Below are 27,440 nucleotides of genomic sequence, written 5' to 3'. Positions count from 1 at the left end.
GAGGCTTCCTGAGTCAGAGAGCAGCTATCTCAGCTACTCCTTTGTATTAGCTTCAAGGCAGAAGGTAGCAAATAGAGACTTCCATTTTAGAGGTATGAGGGAGCAAGCTCCAGTCATTGCTTCCGATTTCTATAACAATTGCAAATGCCCAACATGTCTTCACAATCGGATGTTGGTATTTCTGTCTCTTGAGCTAACTCTAGCAGCAAAATCATCATGTAGAGGCCTGTGGGCCATTAAAAATACGAGTCGCATAGAGTTGTAGGGTGATGTCACATCAGCTGCCCCCAATGATAACTACCAAAAGTTAGTACAAGCCTCCAAATCACAAACGCTTTGGCTCTGATCTCATTTTAACGAAGCAGCTTTTACGATTAAACCATCGCTGTAATTGGCGCTGGAAGAGCATTGGCAGTCTGCTGTGGTTGCCTTCCCTGCAAAGCATGTTTGCGATGCTCATCTCTCCGTGATGCATAGTGTCTGCCCGCCGCCTGTTAAAAAAATGGTGTGAGCAGTGGCTAGCAAGAGGGCTGGTCAGCAGTGATTCATTCCTTGGCAGCCACGATGAGAACCATGGGCTAAATTCAGCCTGCACAGAGGTGGGTATTTCTTTATTTCCTCTCCCAGCACTGCTACCACCTTACATCAGGTACAAAGTTTGGTCTTGGATATTCAAATAAGCATAGTAGCCACTTTTGATTCTCTGTCAGCTTTCTGCTAGCGTCACGCTCCTGTTTGGGGAACAGCTTGCTAGGGCAGCTGGAACTGCACGGCACTCCGTGGGAGGATTGCAGGGAAGGGGAAGGGAAGGGCGGAGAGGGAGCAATGCGTCTCGTGTGCTTAAATAGCCAGGCTGTCAGAGAAAAAACATGCAGTGGCAAAAATGCACCAGTGGCTAGCGGCTGGGGAGGGGAACGAACACACTGTACATCTTCTAGTCTCCCTCTGAGAAAGAATCTAGCTTTTTAGGCTGTGGGTGAACACGGGTTTGTGAAGGCACTACAATGCATCTGGCTGTATGACAAAACCTGTCTTTTTCCTGAACACAAAAGGTTGCTAATATTAAAAAAAATCAAGTTGGCATTGAGTATTGCAGCAAACAGGGTGCTAAACATTTGGGAGTTCAGTGAATTTCTCAAGTGAATCAGAAGTTAGCATGAGACAATGAAAGTGACATTTTTTTTTCCCCTATTAGATAAAGAGCAGAAGGGAGAGGAAGGGGAAGTTTAGTGGTTTCTCCTCCCTTTTTGTTGTCCCTCTTCCCCATTCCCGATATTGATATTGCTCAGTTTTTTGATCTCTGCATTTCTTTGTTTTGGCTTCACAGGTACCAAGGGAAAATGGCTAGCAGTGAGTTCTGTAGCTTTTCCTGCTCTGCAGGCCCTCTGGCTTAGCCAGCTGGATCACACTGAATTAGTCAAGTACTTCATTATCTCCCTTCTCTGCACATTTTGCTCCAGGTAATAAAATGCCCAAACAAGAGAGCCAAAGCCTTCTGCTGTGCTGTCTGTGAAGTTTCGTTGTTTTGGCCAATTCTGCATTATCAGCCTTGTGCTATGGGAGGGCATCACTTTTCATCCCTCGCCTGCAGTGCTTCCCAATCTCCATTTAGTCACAGCAGTTAGCTAACCATGTAGCTGTTGATAACATAGCACGGTTTCGGAGCCCCTCAGCCCTCGGGAGGTCTGGGATTTCTCCGCACAGCGTGGGCCTGCAGGAGGAACGGAGCCCGGCTGGGAGAGCCAGACCAATTACATTGTTGGGATGGATACAGTGCTACGTGAGAATTGCTCTTATTAGCAGCCAGTGGGATAGAAGTTTTGCAGAAGGGCATTTTCTGCAGCAGTGAGCTGCTACCCAGATATCTAGGTCAGGCACCAAAAGCTGTAGACCAAAATCAAGGCAACCACTCCACACACCTTTCCTTCGTGAGGTATCGTGCTGTGGGGAGGGAAGGAGGGAGAGCATTTATTGTTACTGGTGACTTTATTTCTTTCTCCTAAGTGATTCACTCAGATATAAAGTCAGCTTCACTTTTGCATTTGTATCATCAGAATAAAGAAAAAAAAGCTATTATTCAATGTATGTATTTTTAAAATACATTTGTCCCCTCCCCCTACTCTATAAGATTCTAACCCCCACCCCTCCCCATAAGATGACCTTTAGTTAAAGCCATAAACTACCTTGAGGCAATCTCTGGCAGCTCTGTCATGTGATGGCAAAATGGGCCATATTTAAATCACATGGAAGGGAATAGGAAGAAAATCTAGTTCACTTCTTCAATGCTTAACCTTATTCACAGCGGCCAGCGCTGAAAATCTGTCAAATGTTATCTACTGGGGAGTAGGAATGTGAAAAATACATGCTGGGGAAAAAAAAAAAAAAAAAAGCCTGCTTTACATTGAAACCTAGGTTGCAAGAAATCAGTTTCATTTGTATAAATCAGAAACAAAAGTATCCAAAATATGAGAGCAGATTTTTATTTCTTTCACCAGCCACATTTCCCCCATCCTTGTTCCATTAAGTTCTCCAAATTTTGTGCCAGGGACACTCAACCCACAGGCACATGGGGAGGGAGGTTCACATGTATGGTTCAGGCGTATGAACCACCCTCCATCCTAGGGAACAACACTAAAGAAATTCAAATTCAAAAATCTATGAAAGCAGGAAGGAAAAGAAGAGCAAGACACGCATATTATAGATTTGATTCACAGCCTGATGAAGTCAACAGCTGACTCCTATTGATTTCAGTGATCTGTGGATCAGTCCTTAGTGACAAAAAGAAGGATCTCCTGATGACGAAGGTCCAGACTGCAGCATTTAGATAAAAATATTAACTGCAAAATACTGCTAAATTAATCCAACTTCTTTTGATTATTGATGTCCCACTGTTTTCTGCCTGAAACAACATACACGATGCATTAGTCATTTATAAATTATTCATTTGCAGTTATTTTGGCACCAGCTTCCTTCCATTTATCAACTGATAAACATACAGGAGATAAGAAGGGTAATTTTATAGCCCCTTGCCATTTACCTTTGACATGATCTCCACATTTAATCGGGTAAAATACAAATGACATTTTGGGGATTCCAAAGTCCATATTATAAAGCTTTCCAGTGGCCTTCACATCCACACAGCACAAGCTGCATACTCGGAGAAGGTACCTCGTGCACACACAGGTCCTACTCCCTTCCCAAGCCTGGTTTCAGCAGCTCTGAAACATTCCTGTTGTGTCACCAAACTACAGACGCCTTTTGTGGCAGCCCTGGGAAAGATTACTGCTGACTTCAGAGACTTGGAGGAAGTCCAGACATCCACAGCTTTGGGGACTGCTGAAACCATGAGACAGAGCCAGGTCAAGAATTTACTGTTGCCTGCACTCATTTTGAAGAATCTCATCTGTATTCCCACATGTGCAGCTCTGAGTTTTGAGCTATTTACCCATTATGATGGCAACAAGCATTTCACTGGGTTCATGGAATTACAGTATATGCACACTGGGTTTAAAGGTGGGGAAAATCAGGTGCCAGATAGTCAAAGGCCACATCTATGTCTCCATACGTATCACTACCCTCGCTCAGTCTGCAGCCCACTGGGCTATGGTACCATCACGCTCTGTGTAAGATCAATACACAGCAAGAAGCATAAACCACTCCAATCAGACAAGAAGCAACTGGAAAGATTTCCACTCTATCAAAGAATAATAGAGCTTCTGAACAGCATCTGTACTATTTTTTCCTCTTGACTATGAAACAATGAAAAAGATTTTGTTTTAGAAAAGAAAGGAAGAGGGGGAACAAAAACAACCCCATTTTAAAAATAGCAGATCAAGAATAAATAATAACATTGTCATTACTCCCCAAACCTACAGAGACTACCAAAATCCTCCACACCTGAAAAAGAACCAGGAGATCACTGTGAAGCGCATATGCCACTTTGACATGTCCTATAAGTATAGCACATCACGCATCTAAAAGTAATTACAGAACAGCCAATTAACTGTTGATTTGCTCCTGCCCTGTAATTCTAGACAATATTCTTTGTGCAGTTATACTTTCAGGAGAGATACTATACAAGAGACACTAGCCACCGGTACATACTCTCACATTCTTTAAAAAGTCCCACTACCATTCATTTTAAGACATTAAGTGCTGCATAACATCTGCAAGGACAAGTGCTCCATGCTGTGAACTCCATTGCTACATTAACACAGCATTTTGCTGATTCTTTGTAATGCCTTCCTGGAGGGAAAACCCGATTTCTCCAGTTTTCCAAGACAAGGAAACAAACAGATTAACTAGGACAGATACAAGGGGAATCAGAGGAAATGAATAAAATCTGCATAGCATGTCCACTCTACCCGTGCTCTTATTAAGCACTGAGAGTCAAAAGATGATTGTCAATAGCACCCAAGAACTGCACTGAGAGGCAGTCACTGAGCAGTCATACCTTCACAGCTTACTTCCACCCCACCAAGTGGTTTTCTCCATGTCCTTGAGAAGCCAAGCTAAACAGTCTCATGTTACTTGATGGATGTTACAGTATGAAAGATCAACTTTTTCCCTAAGTTATGGTATTTTTTTTTTAATAAGTGCCAACAGGTTACTGTATTCTGTGTTTAAGAAAACAGCTCAAAACATAGGCTCCACTCCCAAGTCCCAGAGACACATTCAGCCTTCATATTCCCAGCTAGGATGGAGGAAGGATAGCATAGGCAGCGAGCTGTATTCTGTCATCAAGCTGTTATATACATAATTAATTCTGCTGTCGTTACTATTATTTATTCCAAACAAAAACTAATATGAAGTAGGACGCTAGAGGTTTTTGGGTTAAACATGAAGGTCTATCCAAATTCTCTCTCAAAGCTTTTCATTTGGGGAGCATTTCTCAGCACTATTTGTGCACCAGTAACAGCTGCTGGATGAACAACTCCATAGGCAAAGGTCTCCCTGTTCCCTGAGGGCAGGGGGGAGTACATAGAAGGGTAATAAGCATTTCCTGCATGGCGAATGTGAGAAACTGAAGTCTATACATACAGATCTCTTTGCAGGACTGGAAGCAGTAAACTGGGTTTGGAAGATACCCTCCCTGGGTTGTTGGGCATGGAACTGCAGAGGTTGGAAGGATACCCTCTAAGAACCACAACTGCCCATGCACACCACACACGATATAACACCTGCAATGCCTCTCCCTCGTCATCTGATAATCAGTTTTAGAGATCAACTGCAAAAGACCAGATGCCCCAAACAAAGCTACATTTTGCCACAATTTCTTCTTTTCAAGATTCCAACTTCAGACAGGACATTGCCTGCAGAAAGGTGATTTTCAGTCTTCACACACAGTGGCTGCTCCTTCTGGATATGGTTGGTGCTTCCATATTTGTTGGTTTCTTAAGTAAGACTTAAGTTTTATTCCAATTATATGGCAAGCCCCAGGGCTCAATTCAGATAAGCATGCTTCTGTTCTGGTGCCAGAAAAAACATCCTTTTTTTTTTTTCTTGCAGCCATCATAAACCAGTCACCCTAGAAAAACCAGCTCTTTGTTCTTGAAGAAACAACTATTGTCAGAATATTTTACATGTAAATGAAACATGGGAGCTCATCTTCCTCTTTTATTTGTCACTGCAAGCTTTACCCATTTACCATCCCTCTCCGATTTTCCCATTTAGCAGTGCATGGAATCTGCAATAGTGCATATTGTAATATGCAAATTGTATATAGCATTTTGGTGTCAGACACACTGAAATTAAATCAAATGGAAAAAAAAAAAGGAAAGAGTGTAATAAAGGTACCTTTATGGCCTCAAGCTGTAGATAAATTGTGGTCTGTGGTAGTTAAACAACAGCTGTTCGGATTTAAAACAAAATTATGATAAGGATCCCCAGAAGATAACACCTCTTGAGGTAACAGCATTTACCTAAATGCATCTGTTAGCGGCAAGCACCGTGACTTAAGACTGTTTATGTGATAGTTTATTCCTATTTGTTCCCTTCCTCCTCCCCCAATTTGTGCTTGCTGCTGACAAATCTCCTGCTGCAGTTTGAACCTGGGGGTCCCCAGACCACCTCTGCCCAGGCAGGACAGCCACCCGCTCCCACTGCCCACAGGTGAGGCCCGGCTGCCGCCCTGCACGCTCATGAGGATTAACGAACAGCAAGAAAGCAAATTGCTACAGTTAAAGGAAGAAAACAGCAGGACTAACACGTTTCAGTAGGGGTACTATGCTGAGACTCGGCAATCTTTATACTCTTTGTGAGCAGCAGTTCTTTAAGAGCTTTACACCCAATAAAATTTAAACTTTTATATATTTTTTTCTTCGTTTATTGCACCCGGGGTTTTTATTGCAGACACATAGCAAGCCACCCATATGGAATTTCACAAAGTGGCAACCACATTCCAACCTGCCCAAACAGAGCACCTGGTCAGTGTCTTCAGAGAAGGATATTTTTTTATTATTATTATTTTCAAATGCTTTGTTTTGTTTTGGTCCTTCCACTCCTTCCTGCTCTCACAGAAACGCCATGAGTCATTGACAAAGCCAGGAATCCCTTCAGCACTCCAACAGTGACCACCTCGTGCCCAGAGAGCATCCTCCGTCCTGCCCACCACCACACATGGGAACACCTGCCCGCTGCTCCACCTCCTCCCACAGCACGAGTTTAGCAACATCGATTCATCACCGGGAGAAACATTAATATTTTACCTTAGTTACCAAGTGCACCCGTTCAAACTTTTATCTAAAACATTCTTTATCATCTTTTCATTAAGTTCTCAAGAGCTAATGGTTTCTGAGTTCCCGGGGTAAGGATGATGTTCTGAATAATGAAAGCTCATTATTTCTCCACAGAATGCTTGTTAATTCAAATGATGATATTAAAACTATAGTAGCCTTTAGCGCTGGGGTGATTTCTAGCATACTTTATCATGTATCAATATATACTCTGTTTGTCAAAACTGCCCAGGGCTGGGGCTGACATTCTCTCTGGAGGAGTCTAGTGCTTCAAGAAGCACTGAATACACCAAGGTGACAACTTGCAGAGTTTGCGCCTCTAGGAAATGGAAAGATGAAACTTGAAGTGCCATTGTCCCCCTTGATTTCCTTATTAGTATTCATAAAGAGACAGTATCCTCTTCTTTTCCTAGTCTTCACAGGCCTTTCTTTTGAATGAAATAAAAGGCATACGCATACAAAAATGCATGCACAAGTTTTGCATGTAAAACATGCCCCTTTGTTGTAATTTCAGCAATTCAAAACATGTTTCTGTAGTTACAGGTACGTATGCCTACTGCTTAGGCACAGTACTTTTTTTTTTTTTTAAAGGGTTGAAAACATATTCAAAGGGGAGGCAAAGATATCTTTGCACCCTATTGTTCCTTCGACACCCCTACATCTCCCCCGCTGCCTGTCACCCTTCTGCACGCAGCCAGGCTGTACTGCCCAGCAGCTTACTATGAGCCCCCTGACATCACTGCCCTCCCTTCAGCTTTGATCATCATGGTGCTGCCAGGTCTGCACCCTCTGCAGCTCTCCCACCATCCTGCCCTCTCTTAGGGGGAAAACATTTAAAAAAAAAAAAAAAAAAAAGGAAAAAATCTCCATCCATATGAAATCCCTTGGTGAAAGCCAGAAATAGAGCTGCAATGAAAAGGCCAATTAAAGCAGCCAAGGAGCCTGTTTCTCCACATAATATAACATTTCCTGCACAGGGCCTCCTTCCATCTTCTACCACAGCCTGCATAAATATGCATACCCTTATCTGACTGCAAATTATATCACTTCCCATCAGGTGTTTTGCCAGAATAGGCTTTGGTGAGAGGAGAGAGAAGATGCTCAGAGACTCAGACCAGCCACCCACTGCCCCAGTCCTTCATCAGCATCCATTATTTCTCAAAAATACTTTATGATGTAGAACTTGAGGGTCTGCAATTGGGCCAGCCCCTCCTGCCTCCACCCCATTCCCCCAGTCCTTCCTCCTCCAGCTTCCCAGAAGGAAACATGACTCTGAGCATCGCAGCAGCCTCACCACCACTGCCGGGAGCTGCCAGGTCAGCATCCACACGTGCTACCACATGCGTTTCTGCACCGTCGTATCATAATTATCTCTCTCGTGAAAGATTTGCTGGACTTTTGCCCACAGGCAAAATAAGCGTGTGGTTAACTTTTTCCATCCTCCCATACCAGTCTATCCTTAGAGTGGCAATTAAATATTTATGCTTTAGAACACAACACCTAACAGGTTGATATTTCTTCAGTTTCACACAGATATGGAACTGAAACACAAGTTTATTTACGCTGTCTCATTTTCTTATTTTATGCTTAAGAATGTATGACTCTCTTGTTACACAGGCTTACAAGAATAGGAGGACAACTACACAATTTGTGCACCCTGTTCAGCCAAGGGGCATGTGGGCATCTTAGACATATCCCAGCAGCACCAGTCTCCTTTGGAAATCCCTGCAGCTGGCACAGCACTCAGCATCCAGCCCTGGACTTATCACCACACTGATGTTCCAGCAGCCACCAAGAAGCACAGCCACGGTATTTTCAAACACAGCACGTGGATCATGGCATTATCCCACCCCGCAGGCTGCACACATACTTACAGCTAAAGCAAGTAAAGCAGCCTGGAGGCTTTGGGGATGGGTTGTAAACCGTTGTGAAATTTGTTTGTCTGGAGGAAACAAATTGTGATAGGAAAAAACTGTTCTGGGCATGCTGATATTTTCAAACAACCCATCAGTACAGGGCAAGATTTGTTCTGGACTTCTTGTACAGACACTGATGTTTCTTCAGTGCAGTGTTTACATGGCAAAAAAAAAAAAAACGACTCAGTTTTCATTGATTTTACTCTCCTCTGCCACCCCTACCTTGCAAATTCCCATTGATGGGTAGAAATACATCTGACGAAAATGAAGGTAGCAAGAGTGAATAGACCTATATATGCCACTCAAGCTGTTTCTTTTGTATTTTCCAGTTTCATATACAGAGCTGCATGAGAGCAGCAAGACAAGATAGCTAAACTACTAGTTAGTTCTGTGATAGAGGATGTAAAGCTGCAGACTTGCATTTATGCCATCATATTTGCATGAGCAGGGTTCTCTGCACTTTGCACACATACATAAGCATTCATAAAACTTTGTTTTAAGTCCATTCTTTTGCTAACATCAGTGAAACAGTGGTTTTCTCTGAAGGGATGGGAAATGCATGGTTCAGTGTCTGAAACACAGATTCAATTCTTTTCACAAGAACTTAAGAACTGAGCATCTTAACATGCTAAAGTTCACCAGCCAAGAGAGAGTGAATTTAAAGTGGAATACAGCATTCCAACTTTTGGCCCAAAGCTGGACTGCTTCCAATTGTTCCAAACATACCTCCATTTATTTTCTTAACAAGTAATCATTGCTCAAAAGTTCTTGCACATTTTTAATCATCCCCAAAATCCTGAGTAATTTCTTAGTAATATAAGGTTGACAGAGTGGAACACCAAAAACACAGTACTTATGAATCAAATGGAAGGTGGTTCCCAACACCCCTTCAGTTTCAGGGTTGAGCCCATATCCATTAATTCCTCTTGGCAAACCTGGCATGTTAGTAATACCAGAAGGGAGTGGAAAAGAGGACACGGATCATAGCAGGATGAAGAAACTTCTTTTCCTGTAAGTTATATAGCCTTGTTTTATCATGGCAAGCCTGTGATCTAGACCAGCTCTACTTGACTACACCACAGTTATGGGCTTTCAAAACTTTTTTGAAGACTAGCTCAGTAAAAAACATTTGCAAGCAAAGGTCTGGCAAGACAGAAGCCCTAAATATTGCAATGCTTAACTGTAAAGGCAACTTTATGTTGAAGCTTCATTTACAGGACTGCAAGTTTTGCAAGAACCTTGCCAAAAAAAAGATTCAGGTTTTCTGTGCCCTCAAAGACATAGAACAATCACAAAGGAAATATCTGCAGAAGCAGAACCCAGAGAAGCTGTCACTGCCCGCACAGTGTCACAGTGAGACAAGTTGGACTATCCCCTCCTAACTCTTGATCTAACCATTTAAGAGAGCTGTTTGCAGTGGCTGCTGCAGTACTGCCAATGGCAAGGGTTAAAATGATTAAGAGTCACTCTTCTGAACAAAATATTTCGGAAATGAAACAGTGGAAACAGATTTGTTTATAAATTTATTTTTCTCCAGCAAGTTTAATCTTTTTTTCATCACCAGAATTAGAACCATATTTTGTGCAATCTAAGATTCCCGCATTCAGAAGATGTGAAGAGCTTGCAGTTTAAGGCAAAACATCAAATGCCACAGGTCACGATAAAAATCAGGAAAGCCAGCAATACCACCCTGAGAAATATGCTAGAGAACCAGAAGCATCAGAGGTCCCACTTATGACAATAACTAAAAAAAAAAAAAAAAAGCAATGAAATGAAAAGCCTCCCTTTGGGAAGTCATACTTGGGTAGCAGCTCCATAACAGTGCTTTGAAACTGTGCTCAGTTAATGGCTGATATCTCATAATTCTGTATGGGGACAGCCCTTGGAGAAAAATAGGTGGCTCTGCAGATGGCTGAAACAGTACTTAAGGGCTCCGAGCTTTCAGTGCACACCCTTCCCACAAATCAGGAGCACCACACACAGGTACGTCACAGCCCCTTTCATGATAGGCCTTGGCTCAGCAGCATGCTGGACCGGCGAAACTGGTTCCACACACCCTGGGAAAAAATGACAGCTTCTCCTTACAAGCTGTTCCGATCATAAAAGGTGGAAGAGGCTTCCATGCAGGCCCCAACCTGCCTCTTTCAAAATGCCTGCACACACAGCACAGCAGGGAGCAGGCTGCAAGGAGCACTCCTGGCCGCTCTCTTGGTGGCTTCCTGGCTGTGCTTGGCATCAGCGGATGCACAGGGACATTGCCACTCTGGTGCCCACATTAGTGATCTCCTCACTCTTCACATCCCTGCTTCATCCTCCAGCCTCCTCCTCCCATAACACTGGCCTTGCTCTGCAGAGGGGAGCGAGGTGTCCAAAACATGGCAACAGGCCAGCTTGGTTTTGCCTTGAGGGAGAAGGAGCCAACTGTTTTTCCTGGAACACACTCCAAATTTCACACCCTCTTCTTCCCCCACAATGCAGAGAGCACATGTACAAAACGGCATTCACACACATGCAGATGAGGCAAACTAATGCACACTTCACTGCTCAGCATGTCCTCCCCAAACCTGAATATTAATCGCCTTAGAGCTTAATTATAAGAAAACCCAAGCCTTGAATTGCTGAAAGCTCCATTCCAGCACACCCTGTCCTACATAAAGGCTACACAACCTCCCGAAACTCCTCCTGAGCCTCTGCAAGCCACAGTGGCCAGAGTTACACAAGCATCGGGCCCAGCATGCTGATGGCAAGGGCAGAGGAGGTCTATAGGCCACAAGCTCCTCACTAGCATGGTCACACACTGCAGCACACAGGATCCAAATACACAAGGATCCAATATTTAGCCCCCCGTCCTCAGCTGCACCAGCTGTGACACCTGACCTCCTTCCTCTACAAGGCAGCACTGAAGCATTTTGCAAGCATGTGAAACTAAAAGACTGGGCAGCACAGAAAAAAAGGGAAAAAATGCTCACGTACACAGTGAGGAGCATTTCACTAGAAAGATACGTCATGCACGAAAAAAAAAAAGCAGGCTAGCAAGCTGCCCTGATCTGAACAAACAAACCTCGTGGCTGAGTTAACCTTACCAGAAGTACTCGTCTCAAGTAGGAACTTTACTTGAAAGCCTTTCTTAAAAAGAAAACAAAGACAAACAAACAGCGTAAGACAGAATGAAGCAAACCTTGAAAGCCACAAGGTTTGGGGCCTTAGGCTATTCCTCAATATCCCTCAAAAGTTCCAGGCATTTTGCCAGCACAAGAATCTACCTTCTGGTGTATCTTAGTTTAACTTTGCTTACATTCAACCCTACATTTTTTACAGTCCTCTGAGTGCTGCAGTGATTCATTTAAACATCAGACTGAGCATCCTCCCTAGCTTTTTGATAGCCACGTTTATTGTGACATTCTATCCCCAATTATGATCAATATTAACGTGGGAAAAAAAAAGACTGCGTAACTTCTACACTTAGATAATTTCTTATTTTAATTAAACTCCTAAACACAGAATAAGCAGGAATGGAGAGAGCAGCTCCTTGCAGGGAGGATCAGGGGTCTCTGAGATTTTTAAATGAAAATCTTAAACTACTACAAGAACAATAGGACACACATACATGGATTCCCCCCAGCCATGCAATACATAGCACATGTCTGTATAATCCACTGCTGCAAAACATCAGCAAAGCAGACTGCTGAAGGATTTACACAGTTGTGCTTGAAGTATAAAGAAGAAGAATATCTAGACTTAATAAGTAGCAGAGAGATAAGACAGCAAGGAGTGAAAGGATCGAGAGCAGTTCCCCTCTCAGCATGCTCAACACACAGAGAAAGGGCCAACTGGCTGTCCTTCAAGGTCTACTTAAGAAGTGCAAGCACTATCCCTTATCAAGAAGAAAAAGAGGGAGCAAGCAAACTCAGCTCCTGTCCCATCGTGTCTCTAGCCACGTCATTGCCAGATGACACCTTCCCTTCACCTGAGCCCATCAGAGGTAAAGTAACACTTCGTGTTCCCTGCTAATGGCTGAGGACACGTTGTACAGTATTTCCACAGAAATTCACAACTACCATTTGATAGTCATCACCCCCATCTGCCCTTCCCCCTCCCACAATTGAGGTCTTGACTTTTGGCCATACTTTTTTCTTATTTAAAAAAAACTACTGAAACAGTTCAGTCCTAGAATATACAGAAGTGATATCTTTGAAGGAAGAACAAGTATGGAGTGAATTTTAAAGGAATATAAAGTGATTTAAACAAACGTCAAAAAATCCATCTCATTTCAGAAAAATTATGTCCAAGACTCAAATGGGTTGAAATCAAGAGGACACCAGGAAACCAAACAAATGGTTGAAGATTACTTTGTTAATAAAATTCTTGAAATGGTTGAGTAGAAGACCAAAAATGAACAAGTGAAGTGAGAAGAGCAGGAGGAAGCTGGACCTAAATTTTGGTAAGAACTAAGAAGCAAAAGCAACTGCTCCTAGGGCTGATATCTGCATTTTGTAATCTAAAATCAGATGGGACAAAGGCAATTTCATTAATTTACAATAATGTGTTTTCAGTAGTTCATGGAAGAGACTGGAACTGCAGAAGGTATCTAGGAATCTGAAATGCATTCACTGTGCTTATGGTTTATGATCAAGAGTGATTGCACAATCTTTAACACAAACATATGTATGTATAACCATCACAAGGAAGTTACTGTTTGTTTCACAGACCTGAAATATATTCAGAATGATTAGAATTGCCAGACCGTGGAAGCACTTAGAAGCTAAAGATTAGAAGAGGAAGATCAGGATTCTCAAAGCTGTTTAGACATTCAGAAATGTTAGATGTCACCTTCAAAGCACCTAAGTAGGTAAGGTATCTAAATATTCACCAAAGTCAACAAAGCAAGGTGACTGATTCCAAGTCAGGTTTGCAATTGTTCTCAGGCACTCATATAGACTGGAGGAAGCTCCGCCACTTTGCAGATATGGCCCTGGGTACTGCCATCAGGAATCAGAGGGCACTCTCTTCTCTTCTGGGCCAAAAAAAAAAAAAAAAAAAAAAAAAAAAAAAAAAACCACACCAGACCTAGTAACAGGAGGCTATAAGCAACACATATTTGTTTGGTTTAAAAAAAAGAAAAAATAATGATTAACTCTAGGAGACCCCAAGAGTGACCTACTGTCTTCCTCCCTGGAGTTCCACCAGCCCCTTTCCACCACAGGCAGCTTCATGCCACAGAGAGAGGGAGCCATGCAGCATCCCTGGTGCAGGCACTGCCCTCGCCCGCTGCCTCGCCTCACCGCTGCTAACGCAACCGCCCTGCAAGAGGTGCCAGCTTGCAGATAATAGCTCCCTTGAATTCAGGTGGCATACGTGCACTCCCACGAGCCAAGTTTCTCTGGAGCTGTCAGGGCCTGATTTTTTGGGAAGGTTACGCAAGTACACGCTCAAGGAGCACCTACGCAGCACACGAGCTGGCCAATCTCCCCATCCTCCCTCTGCCTGCTGCAAACGCATCAGGTTGCCTTTGGCCAGGAGAGCACATTGCCAGCCTTACGCAAAGCTTGGCTTGCTTTCCACGGTGCTTTAAGTCTCACATGGAATTGAAAAAAAAAAAAGCATCAAGTAGATTTGGAAAAGTGCTCTACAGAATGGCATTGTCAATTTTCCTCATGTGTAAGGTTTAAAGCACATTAATTCACCTAGGACACTCTTTATATTAAATATGTACAGTATATTAATATATTCCTTTACATTAAACTAGCACCACTCTTAATTTTAAACTGCTTCCTGTCTTCTCTACATTAGACTGAATCCAACCCGTGCAAATTAAAACACCTGACTAACTGCAGAATCCATTTTTTCCCCAGTAGTTACTGTATTTCGCGTAGCTGTTTCTGTGCTGCTCCAAATGCAGTAATTCAGACGTCCCACTGCTGAAGTAGAATCAGGGTTCATTAGATAAGGTCTGAGAAAATTGCAGTGTAATACATAACCAAACTAGATGAAGCACTCATATCCTCCATATTTTTCATATGCTATGATGCACCTTGGATCATAGCCTGATTCAAAGGCAGAGAGAAACAGATCCAATATGACTGACTGGAAAGATGTCAAGCATATGGTGTATATCAAGATTAATTTTCAACATTAATTTTTAAACATTAATTTCAGCTAGTTTGGAAGGAAGAAGGAAGCATTTGCAACTGCCAAGTTTGGTTAATTTTTTGTTTTTAATAACTACATTTTTTTTCTTAAATTATTTCTCCTGTAGTAAGTACACCACTTTATAATCTCAATTAAAAAAATGCATTCTCATCTAAAATTGTTAGAAACTACACAATTCAAAAAGCCCCCAAGTAAAGGACTTAAATTGAAGTGGAACCAATACCTAAACAATAAATGACAGCACTACAGAAGTAGTAAAGAAAGTCGAAATTCTGAGTACATATCTAATCAGTTGTAGTTTCTAAGCCCCAAACATAATTCCTCACAGCAAGAGGGAAAAAGGCAAGTTGAAGAATAGCAAAAATGCAGCTTGTCAAATGCAAAATAAAAAAACTCCCCTTAGCTGCTGTTTCTGTATGCTGGGAACATAAAAATAATATATGAGCAGGAAATGTGACAACCAAGGATGGCCTTAACAACTGTTAGAGCTAAGAAAACATTTACTTCTGCGTTTTGTTCTGAAGCGCTGCTGAGTTTACAACTTGTGTTGGTGCAACCTTAGCCAAAGCATAACTGTGTTTTCTTAAAGAATCCAATTAATTTGTTGGGTTTTTTTTTTTCAAGTCAGTCTATTCACATGAGAGCTAACCCTAGTTGTCCAAAACACAAAAATTACATGAAAAACCATTTAATTTTTTTTAGAAACTCATTCAACATCAGGTCAAATCAGATTTTTATAACTCCACTTTAAGTCCAGAATGACAGTTTTAGTTAGGCTCTACCCGTTATAAAATGGGAAAAAAGTAGACCTCTTAAATGGGATGGCAGATCTGTATACAATGCTTAGTGACAAACAAGTAAGTATTCTGTACACGCATTTTTTCTTAAAAAAAAAAAACCTTACAATATTTAGGTTTAGCAGTATTTTTCTTCACTGTTCCTCTTTAACCATCCTTTGTTTTAGCACCTACTCCCCACTTCCAACACTCCCGGCTTCCCACCCAAATATCAAACATGCATCCTACACCTCTACTGCATATATTCCTTCGTAGTCCTTCATTAATCCTGCCATTATTCTCTTAACATAGAAACAAACGTTCAGTACAGCCTTAGACCTCCTCAGACAACAGAAAATGCTCAAAGATCCAAACACCCCCGACTCTCAGCCCTGACCAATCAGCCTCATTCAACTAATGTCCCTCTGACACTCTCATCATCATACCTTACCTGAGGTGTGCAACACCACAAGACACGAGTCTAAAAACCAAACTGCCAGCAGTTCATTGAACACTTCCCCATCACTGGCTCCTGACAACAGAGGAAAACCTACCATGAGGAACAACCTTGGAAGTTGCCTCAGCTGAAGAACAGCAAACTACAAGTGATGAGAAACCCCAAGACAACTGGTTCCAAGGAAGACTTTTTCTAGGATCTCAAACAAGTTTTACCTTGCTGGACGAGGGTTGTCCAGCAGTTTCCTGTTCCTTCTTATTATCCTTAACCAAGTCATAAGTCTACACTAGTGCTGCATTCCAGCATCATTTAACCTCACTATTCTCTGCTCCAACCCAGCACCTCATGCTAGCAATGTGCTGTTTAACCTAGGTTCCTGGTATAAAACTAAGGGAAATTTACCTCCGAGCCCATGCAAGGGCAAATGGACTAGCCAGCCACAGGTAAGGGAACAGTACAGCATTACTTTCCATACACCTCAGGTTTCATACCTCTACACAGTAGCAAAGTTCAGTATTTACTTTGAAAGCCTTTTCATCTATTATCTTGTTTTTACTGCTTAGAGTTAATCAGGAGTGAAATTGGCCTTGATCTAATCAGGAATAACTTGAAGTCCTATAACTGGATCCACTCACACAGTTGAAGTTGTGCAAGTTTATAGTCAGTTTACTAGATTTGGATCAGAGTGCATCTTGAAGTACTGACTAATTAATATAGGATGAATCCAACAACCTGCCAAGTGGTACTTATGCAGTAGTGCACAAAGGATTATGTAAAAAAAAAAATCTTATATAGAAAAGAAATGTCATACAACAATACTGAACTTTCCAAATTTGGCTAGCAATAATTTGGTGAAAACAGCAGTATGGATTTTCCTCCCATGTAACCAACACTGAGACAGTGCTTCAGATGCATTCCCTGTACCCATGTATTTCCTCTTCAGGAGGAATTCTATTCACTGTAATTTCAAAGGTCCATTTTGACTCCACTTTCACTAGAAATTAGTTCTCTAGCTTGGCTGAAAAATTACTTAATGCAACACAGTTATAAAGAGTGCTAACATCTCCTGTTGTTACCACTGGAATCTAGAATATAATATATGAGCAAGGAATTCTTGACCAAACAGTTAATTCATTAGCAACTTTGTGGGCTAATAATAAGTTAGTACTCATTTAAATTTTAAAGATACTCCTGAAAAATGTATTTTCTTTAGAAGTTTTATGATAACATTATCATATCTCAGAACAAAAACTGATTTAGTGCAAATCATCTTTAGATATGGGTACAAAAGAACGTTCCTATAGTTTACCAACACAAAAGACTTGGAGGAAACAAGTCTTCACAGATTAGCTATGAAGTCTAATTTTTCAGGCCTCAAACATGCCTGTAGATTAGCCAAAAATAAAAAAAAAAAAAAGACAAGCTCATAGTATCACTTCCTAAAGCTGCCTTTTAATTGGAAACCAAAATTCCTAAGCATACCATCAATACATGAATTCCCATGCACCACGTTCAGATTATAATATCCTTTACATTTACACATTTTCACCCCATGCCTGAGAGATGGAAGCAAGGGCAGATGGAGCATCGGAGTCACCTACTTTAGCCCATCCAGCTCACAGCTTACCTACTCTTCCACTAAACCGCTCTGTCCTGAGCCCATGCATACTGCAAAGGCCTAAGGAACCAGCTTTCTCCAGATTTGTTTAAAAGCTGGTTCTGCGGGCTTGGTTTTACAAGGTCAGAGGGGGGCTCACACACAAGCCCAGCCCCTGTCCTTCACTTCCAGCACCAGAACTACTCACATGCCTCAGGCTGTCAGACATGCATCCTTGTGCTCAGAAAAGAAACCCATAGCAGTTTGATTCACCAGTAAGGCCATACATGATCTCTACTTTCAAGATACTATCATGCATGACAAAAGGGCATCAGAACATCAAAACCTTGCTGGGAGGAGGCAGGCAAATGAGCGAAATTCCAGTGGCCCGCTATCTACTAGATCTCTGGCTGTAACAAATTACATTCACCGTCTTGTTCACCACTGCTCTGCTGTTGATGAACTATCATTTCAGTACTTTTAGCTGACCACCACTTAATTCATTAAATAATTACAGCTAATAACCAACCACCATGGGACTACAAATAGTATCACACATCTTGGAGAATCTCAGTGTTCATGAAAGGATATAAGCCCTATATCTCTAATCATGTAATGAAGAGCTGCAGCAGTTTAATAAGGTAAAGAAAGCCTTAACCAGTGGATGTCATCAAAGGACAGGTAGAGCTCATAGTTGGCACTGCAGGGAAAGCCCGAACAGTATCACTGCTGATCAGGACTTCAGTTTCGCCTCTCCAGAGAGATGATCCCACTCCAGGAAAGTGGACTGTGTTGTACAAGAGACATTTACTGCTTTTAACCATGGTTTTCTAAACTGTATATTATCATAGAATGGCCATATGCAGGGACACCTCCCACTAGACCAGGCTGCTCAAAGCCCCATCCAGCCTGGCCTTGAACACCTCTAGGGTGAGGGCATCTACAACATCACTTGGGCAACCTCTTCCAGTGTCTCACCACCCGCACGGTAAATAATTTCTTCCTAATATCTAGTCTAAACCTACCCTCTTCCAGTTTAAAACCATTTCCCCTCATCCTGTCGCTATATGCCCTTATAAAAAGTCCCTCCCCAGCTTTCCTGTAGGCCCCCTTCAGGTACTGGAAGGCCGCTCTAAGGTCCCCCCATAGCCTTCTCTTCCCCAGGCTGAAGAGCCCCACATATCTCAGGCCGTCCTTACAGGGGAAGCGCTCCAAGCCCTCTGATCATCTTCATAGCCAGAGTGCTATGAAGGGCCTATTGCTATGCCTATTCAAGCTCTGCTGACATTCTTTATTCAAGCTATGGCTTTCTAAAGACTATGAAGTCATATATAATTTATATAAAATTATTTTATTAATATTTTGATATAGAATAATTTGGTTGACTTGCTGCCTATTCATTCAGAGGAACGTGCATTATTTCAGAGTACACGAATACCTGAAAACATTTATCTTATTCTCAGTTCACTTCCATCACACTGATAAGTTTCCTCTACACATTATTTTAGCTTTCTGTTGCCACTAAGAGATGCTTCCAGAGGAACCACACTATTTTGATTTCATAGGAAACCAAGGCCATAAGGCAGGGCTGGCGGGCTTGCTCTTTCCCACCTTGAAGCTCAATAAATGCTGAACACACATTTAGTTCAATTATTGCTGTATGTGTCCAAGTTCCTCCTTCGTGAATTTGCGTTTCTCCTATGCAAAGCAGTAAGAGTCCATTAGAGAGTCCCCCTATTGAATGCTTTGTGAGTGCTCTTCATATGGAACTATAAAACAACTGCACCTTGGCATAGCCAAAAAAAAATTAAAGAAGTGTTGACACCTTTATATTATTCATGCTTTACTAGGACATAAATAGAGTTTCAAGTTCTGGCAGGTAGCTGCCTGACAGGGAGCCTTATGGCTGGAGCACAGCTCCCGCTGCACAGCTGTCCCAGCCACAGCACGAGCACATGCAAAGCACTTGAGCACAAGAAAACCCACATAGCATTTAACAGAAGGGATCGGGTTTTTCAGGGCAGGAATTTAAGACAGACTTTTGTGTGTGTGTTGGGGGGGGGGGGGGGGGGGGAGGGGTAAGCTGTTGTAAAAGGAGAAAAAGAAAGAAAGAACAAATGCAAAGAACTCAGCACTCAGCTGAGTCCAGATCAGTACCCCTGTCACAGTTACCTTGAGACTCGGAGGGTAATATTTTCAAAACTCCCAAGTTTCTCCCAAAACAATTCTCAGAAATGACGCAGACACAGGATAAAATCAATTTACACACTAAACACCCCAAAACGTTATTTAAATTATGTTACGCCCTGTTGTGAATAACTTAGGGCTGTTGCACTATTTGGAGAGCTCTGTGTTTTTCAGCATGTTTTCTATATACTTCCAGATAGATTCAACCTCGTGGTCTCTATTGCTGCAGCATTCAGAGGGAATTTCAGTTAAGTATCTCTTCTGGATTGAAGTCTCTGTGCCTTGTGGTCAATAGGCTGCTTCAAGGTACAATTATCTTTGTTTCTCTAGGCCTGAGCATCAAAATCAGCTTCACTTAATCAACTCACTGATATGCAATCAAGTGAGTGATAACCACCAGGTTCTCTGCCCAGAGAGGTGAGTGGTTTGTTTGCACACATTAAGAAATTGATTTAAAAAAAAAAAACCACAGAACTCTAACATGAGTGATTTTCCCTCTTAAGAAATTTCAAATATGCAAAGCTAGTGACAGGGGATAACCACGGAACAAGACATGCCATGGGACAGCAGGACCTGCAGCAGACGTGTCAAAAGATGCACATGGTATTTTGAGCCACTGCTGTACTACACTGAATGTTGTTAGGCTTGAGTAGCTGAGCTGGGCATAAACGCATGCTCCTTATCACAGATGACTTTACATACGATAATGGATGCAGCTTTCTGAAGCTTGGGAAAGTTTGTATCCATTTTAATTAAACAGAAAGAGGTTTTAAAAAAATCAAAAGACATCAAGCTGATATGAATTAATGAACAGTTGCCCATGAAGAGTCAGGCACTTGCAGATACTTGTGGTTCAAAAATGAACATCATGGTCTTTCTGCAAGCAGATCTCCTCCACTCGCAACACAAAATATAATTTACATGGAACATGAAACACACAGACCAACAAAACGATGCAGGACACCAGTTGTAAGGCAGAGAAACAACAGGTGAGATTCATACACACTACAGCAGAATGAGATAATTGGAAAAGAGAAACAGAAAGGCAGAAAGATGAGTGAGGAATAGACCCTCTACAAAAGGTAAAACCATCCATGAAGCATAGCCAGGGAAGAAGGAGATACTGAACACTGCTTGCTGCCGTCCTGGAAGAACTGCCCAGCATCAACGTCCCAGAACACAGTCACATCCTTAATCTGCTCAGACCTGAAGCAGATAGCAGGATAGATGGTACCAGCCCAAACACCAGCCTCTCAAAGTATCTCATACTCTGTGCTGAGTGCACGATCTATGTTATCTTGACTACAAAAACCCTATAAACAAGCTTGCTTTATTGCTTTTCGTGACCTAAATCATTTTACCTGCTAGGCTTATCTAGCAGCTTTCAGGTAATTTTATATTGAGAAGTAGGTTTAATTCCACTATCAAGATAACAGAGTTTGGATTGTTCTACTAGAAATGAAACAAGCATGATTAGGAAAATGATGTTAAAGAAGTCCAAACATTTATTTCTGAAGTGTTTAAGAAGCAGTCACTAGTGTTTGAGTTGACCACTTTTAATTGGGGCACCTACGTTTTCCTGTTTAAAGATACATAGGTATGACTACAAAAGTGTGTCGAGTGTGGTGGATGGCACAGGAGAAAAAGTTTTGGAGACCCAGGTGCCTCTTCCATCCCCTAAAATCACTCCTTCCAAAATAATTCCCTCAGCCCTTTTGGCACCTCCACTGAGCAAGATGCAGCCTGTGGGGCAGCTTGTCTGGATCATGGAACAAAAGCAGGCTGTGGGTGCTGGAGGAGCAGCCCTGACCCAATCCACCAGGGGAATAGGATAACAACAGTGTGCAACATCTCTGCAGCCTCCCACCCAGCACTGACTGCATCACATCCTTGGGCACACCTGTTAGTACTGAGTCCCTCTCCCTACAAGAAGGGTGGGAAAGGGACAGAAGAGAAACAAGGGGTCTCTCAGCCATCTGCATTTTATTTTTTCTGTTCCTGGTGTTACACTGGCTTTGCACAAGTACTGTTTCCAATTAGATTAGATTATTTCCCTTCCCCCACTCCTCCTTTGGTTTGGCCATGAGATTAAAAATCCATTATTAACACAGCTTTGCTCATTAATCAAGGTAACCTTTTTTTGCTTTCCAAAGTTTCTCATGTTCTTATCTTTGCATAATTGAGCATTTACACTTCAGAAGAACATCACCTGAGGGAGTGGGGGCAGGTTTGGAAAGGGTTCCCCCTCCCCCCTGAAGTTTCAAGCTTAAAAAAAAAAAAAACCTTTGAAAAGGGAAGAAGTTAAATTCCCAAAGCCTTAGGGCAGAGCAGCTTAAAGAGTGATAACGTGCAAGAGTTTCTTTCACCACAGAAACAAACGTTTCACATGACAGGAAATCAACAAGAAATAGAATTATAACATTCTGTCCTTATATAGTAGCATCTAATCAAAAGATACCCAACAGCCTCCCAAACCTTAGTTTTTGCTGTTCTCCCTTTGAGGCAGAGACAACAGTGGATTTTCCAAACATCTGCATTGGGAAACTTCATCTCACCAAATGGGGCTATTTCCATGGGATGTGACAGGCCTGGGTAAGCTCTGCCCTGTCACAGAAATGGTCCTAGCAGTGACCTTGGGCAGGGTGCTTCGTGTCCAGGCACTTGGTGCTGCCAGAGGCTTGGGCAACCTCATCAGGAAGTCTCTACTTCAACCAAGGCTTATTTCACAACCCAAAGGCTCTAGAAGCCCCAAATGAGGTGAGGAGCGTCAGGGCTTTTAACCACTCAGCTGCAGGATGCAGAGAGCCCTGGAAATCCTGCTGCAAATGAATACTGAGCATATAGTCTAAAACATCCAAGCAAAATACCAGGAAACCCAACCTCAGAGCATGGCCCCTGAGAACTCCTAACCTTGCTGTGAAAACCAAGACAGCTGTTTTTCAATTCCTAGTGAAAGCCTACCACCAACGGTGCAGAAGCGTGCAAACAAAACACTTAAATGGCTCCTGGTCCCACACCACCTCCTTTGCCACTGCCCTTGGCCACAAGCTCACCACCTCAGGTCTCTATTTCCCCAAAGACCTCCACAGGCAATATACAGCACAATCTGCAGAAGGGAGTTAGGGGAAGTCACTTATGAAAGCAGGGAAAAACACCTGTAACAGCTGTCTTATGTCTATTTTATCACAATCCTGGAGAGAGAAAAAAAAAGTTAAAATACAGCTTAGCTAATTTGTTAAGGGATATTTGTTGTTTTAAGCTTGATTTTTATGGCAGAGCGCAGTTTACTTCCTGCCATTGCTACTGGTGGTGTGAACACAATTCATTGTAAATACCAACAGGATGTAGGAAACAATTCACCTGTAAAAGAGCTGAAGGCTGTGATCAAGAGAATGACTGAGGCATTGAAGAAAAATCAAAAACTGTAAAACAAAAAGCCTTATTTTTTCCCCAGTCAGTTACAAAATATTTGAACAGTGTAAGAGCTACAATTTCATAGAACCCTTTGAACTGGAAGAGACCCCTAAAGGCCATCTGGTCCAACTCCCCTGCAATGAACAGAAACACCTACATGTACAACAGGTTGCTCAGAGCCCTGTCCAGCCTGACCTTGAATGTCTCTGGGGATGGGGCATCCACCACCTCTCTGGGCAACCTGTGCCAGTGCCTCACCACCCTAAAAACCTTACTCCATGTACAAAAGAGGTTGCATCCCAGCCCCAAAGTCAGAGGGCTGGGACATTTCTTCCAGGGACTGGAGATAACCCAGTTCTGAATACCACTCCTGCTCTCAGGTCAGTGCACCTAGATCCAAGTACAAATACTTATAAGCAAGCAATAAGAAGTTTGTTAACACTGACTTGGTTATGTATTGGCTGTATCAAAAACATTTCTGACTTAAGCCTCCAAATTCTAGCATTGCCCACGCCAGCACCTTCTTAAGGAATCATGGAGAGATTTATTCACTATTTGCTTGCTGCATTTCATGGCCTTTATAGGACTAATTGCTGGGACTTTGTTTCTTAGCACATTTTGCTTCAGAAAGCTTAGAAAATGGGAAAAATCAGAAGCTATAACACAAAGTCTGGACAGCTTTGCACTTGTTTTGGAGTTAAAAAAATAAGGCAGAAGAGTCTCAGAACATGTCAAGCACTGCTACAGCCACTATTTCCTCTAATGCTGGAGAGCTGGCTAAATTTACTCTTTGTTCTATGTCTTGCAACACTTGGGCTACGCTTTTATTCACAGATAAAATTTACTGAGCATTGGAAGATTAAAAAAAACAAGACTTGCTTAACACTGAATGCACTTTATTGAAAGTTTGGAACAGAGAAAGCTTAACTCAGCTCTAAAGCTAATAAATACTTTAGTTGTTTTGTGTTATGGTTAGCGTTCAGTGGCTTGCATGACTAATTAAACAATCTTGAGTTTGCTTTGAAGGCTAAGCCATCCTAAATGGCTTTAAATTACATTCTATCAAGCCAAGCTTAGAATTAAAATCCTAATTTGTAATAAGGAATTTTACTGTGTATAAATGCCATTTAGAGGGTCCACACTAGAAAGTTTAGTGAGCTGGATGGCTTCTAGCCCCAGCAGCAAACACACAGGCACGCATCCTTGCTTTCCCAAAGCTGATGTCCATGGTAGGAGATGTAGAAGGAAACATACTTCTGGGGGAGCTTTGCATAGGCCAGGAAATTAAGGAATAGAGGGGGCTGAAGGCACATTGGGGACAAGCAGGAAGCAGTGAGAATGGGAAGACCCACCTGCAATCTGTGACTTCTAGCACTGTAGGAGTAAGCTACCAGCACATCCTGCATCCCCTATGTGGGTTTATAGGGCCATAAACAAATTATCTGAGATCACAAAGTGCAACAGCAGACTCTCTGTCCACAAGTGCTCTACAAGACATACTGGCAACAACTGCCCAGATCACAGAGCTGGGCACGTGCACAGTGCTCAGAGCAAAGACAACACTTTCCTGGGAAGGATTTGCACTTCCCTCTTACTAACCATGTTCTTTGCGCGAGGAAGAACTATCTGCGTGCAGTAAAATTGCCTCCCATAGCTCTCAGTCTGGTCCACATTCAGCGCAGGACCAACCCTTTGTATCAGGCTGCCTCCCATGCCACCACTCTGAATTAAACAAGAAATTGACCCCTGCTGCAGCGAGCCCAACGAGGACTTTTTCTGAGCACAGCAATTTCAATCCCAAACTGTCTGAAGGCATTCAAAAAAAAAAAAAAAAAGGGGGGGGGGGGGGTTTGCCTGGCATCTCTTTGCTGTTAAGTAGATTTTTCTGTGCATAATGTGTGTGGATGCATGGAGGAGAAGAGGGGAACACTTTCTATCATTAGTTTAAGTGCTGACCTGGTGTTTAAGAAATAACATGCACTGCCACTGTTTGTCTTTGCTTCCAGCTCTCCCACAAACCAGAATGTGAAGCGATCCGTGCTCTCACTGGCACAGCTCTGCCTTGTTTTCTTTCCCCCCTTAATGGACACATTCATGTGTAGGAGGCTTTTGATCCCAGGTTTAGGGATTCATCCCTACTTTACATAACCATAAGCAATGGCAGGTACTTATGTAAACTACAGTCGTGTCCTTGTGCCCCTGTACATTAAGCAGAAGCCTTTACAATTTGAATTAGAAGCCATTAACAGTTTCCCTTTGATTCTACCTGTCCATTTGCAAAATAAGGCACAAGGAACAGTGGCAGACCAAGAGAAAGGAGGCATGGGTGAAACAGGATAGCAAGTGAAGGCAAGAGGCTGTGTCTGGGTTCTCCCATCCCTCCAACATGCTTTTTGTGTCCCTGAGGTGTCCACACTGAAATAAAGACTCAGGCCTAATGTCACCAGTCACATCACCACCACTGCCACCCACAAGTTATCCCATACAGAGGGAGGAACAGGCCCTCAAGAGAGGACCCACAAGGGACAGTCTTGCCGGGCCACAGAAATACCTCTAAAGTACCTCCAGAGTTTTTCTGTTCACAAGGAAACAGTTTGGTTAAGGGTGAATGGAGATTATCAGAAAAACAAGTGTTTGGCAGTGAATATGCTAAGCACATAACTTTTTTCAGTTGCCTCCACCCACTGAACACATTTCTATAACTTGGTAAGTTCTCAGGAAAATCATCCCTCCCCCATGTCCCCTTTGGGGAAGGCAGGAGGTTCTGCACCCATATTTTACATTACCCTCAGTTCATAGGATGGCTCAGGTTGGAGGGGACCCTAAAGCCCATCCAGTTCCAACCCCTGTTGCAGGCAGGAACACCACACACCAGCTCAGGCTGCCCAGGGCCCCATCCAGCCTGGCCCTGAACACCTCCAGGAATGGGGCGCCCACAGCTTTTCTGGGCAGCCTGTGCTAGGGCCTCACTGCCCTCTCACTAAAATATTTCCTCCTAATATCTAACCTAAATCTCCACTCTTCTAATTTAAAGCCATTTCCTCTTGTCCTATCGCTATCAGACCATATAAAATGTTGTTCCCCCTCCTGCTTGTAAGCTCCCTTCAAGTACTGGAAGGCTGTAATGAGGTCTCCCGAGAGCCTTCTCTCCTCCAAGCTAAAAAAGCACAAGTTCATTCTTAAAACAGTAAACATGCAGTCTTCACACATTACCCTCACTAAAACATTCAAGTGATTAAAGTACAAGAAACTGAAGTTACTCACCCCATATCTTCAAAGCTCCAAGAAGCCCACCGTTTAAGGACACCGTCTGCTCCACCAAACAGTCCCACGGTGTACAGCTGTGATCAGGAAGGAGTCCCTGAGACTTTAGAGGCTCTGAGCAGTTTGTGGACTCTCTCCAATAATAGTTAAACTTCCTCCAGACTGATAAGAGCATGGACTACATTCACTTCCATAAGCGATGCATTCAGGATGAGAACACATGCTAAAATCACCACAGTGATGTCTCCCAGAGATGCTACAAGGAAGGGAAAGGCAGCAGAGCATTTTACACTAGAGAGCAAGGTGCGCAGTAAAACAAAGCAACACGTGGCACAGCAAAGCATCTTCTCTGCAGCACTCAGCCAAAGAAACAACCTCTCTGGTCTCAGTTCTGCTGCAAGCCACCAAAAGAAAGGACATCCAGGCAGGCAAAGGCAACAACAAAAGAAACAGTCCTACACCAATCTGCAAACCACGAACGTACAGAGCTTAAACACAGGGGAGAAGCAAGCTAAGGTTGTGCCTTAGCTAGAGCAGCTGATGGAGTGAGATGGGAGGCAGTTGTGCAAGAGAAACATAATCACCTGGGGGGTAGCCTCCACACACTCACCTGAGGAGGATTTCAGCTCAAAAGCCACTGACCCCCACACACTCCATCCATTCCTTAATGGTAAATTCACAGTTCATCCCCTTAGTGCCACAGCACAAACCTAAAGCTTTTGTATTCCCCAAGCAGTACTGCACCTTGGCCTCTTTTATTTTGTGGTGTATCACCTTTAATATCTGTTGATGACATCTTTGAGCACCTGTAAAGCCGATATGAGGTCTAAGAGAAAACAGTGCTCCACCTTTCACTACAGAGCAAGAAACAGAGAATATAACTGTTGTTATTAGATATGGATTTACTTAAGGAAAACATGTTTGGAATCTAAACAAGCCTTTACA

The 27,440-nt window shown here is 42.6% G+C and overlaps 1 long non-coding RNA gene across 1 annotated transcript; it reads right to left on the bottom strand.

Moving 5' to 3' along the window:
- On the bottom strand, window positions 187–27,440 carry LOC110394385. The gene is made up of 3 exons (XR_002435586.1): window positions 27,106–27,440; window positions 26,496–26,572; window positions 187–491 (listed from the first exon to the last, which is right to left on the bottom strand). It is a non-coding gene; the product is annotated as an uncharacterized LOC110394385 (long non-coding RNA).

This window comes from Numida meleagris, chromosome 2 (genome assembly GCF_002078875.1).
Source record: "Numida meleagris isolate 19003 breed g44 Domestic line chromosome 2, NumMel1.0, whole genome shotgun sequence".
NCBI lineage: Eukaryota > Metazoa > Chordata > Aves > Galliformes > Numididae > Numida > Numida meleagris.
Note: the sequence above shows the minus strand (reverse complement) of the source record. Positions and strands in the feature narration are given on the sequence as shown.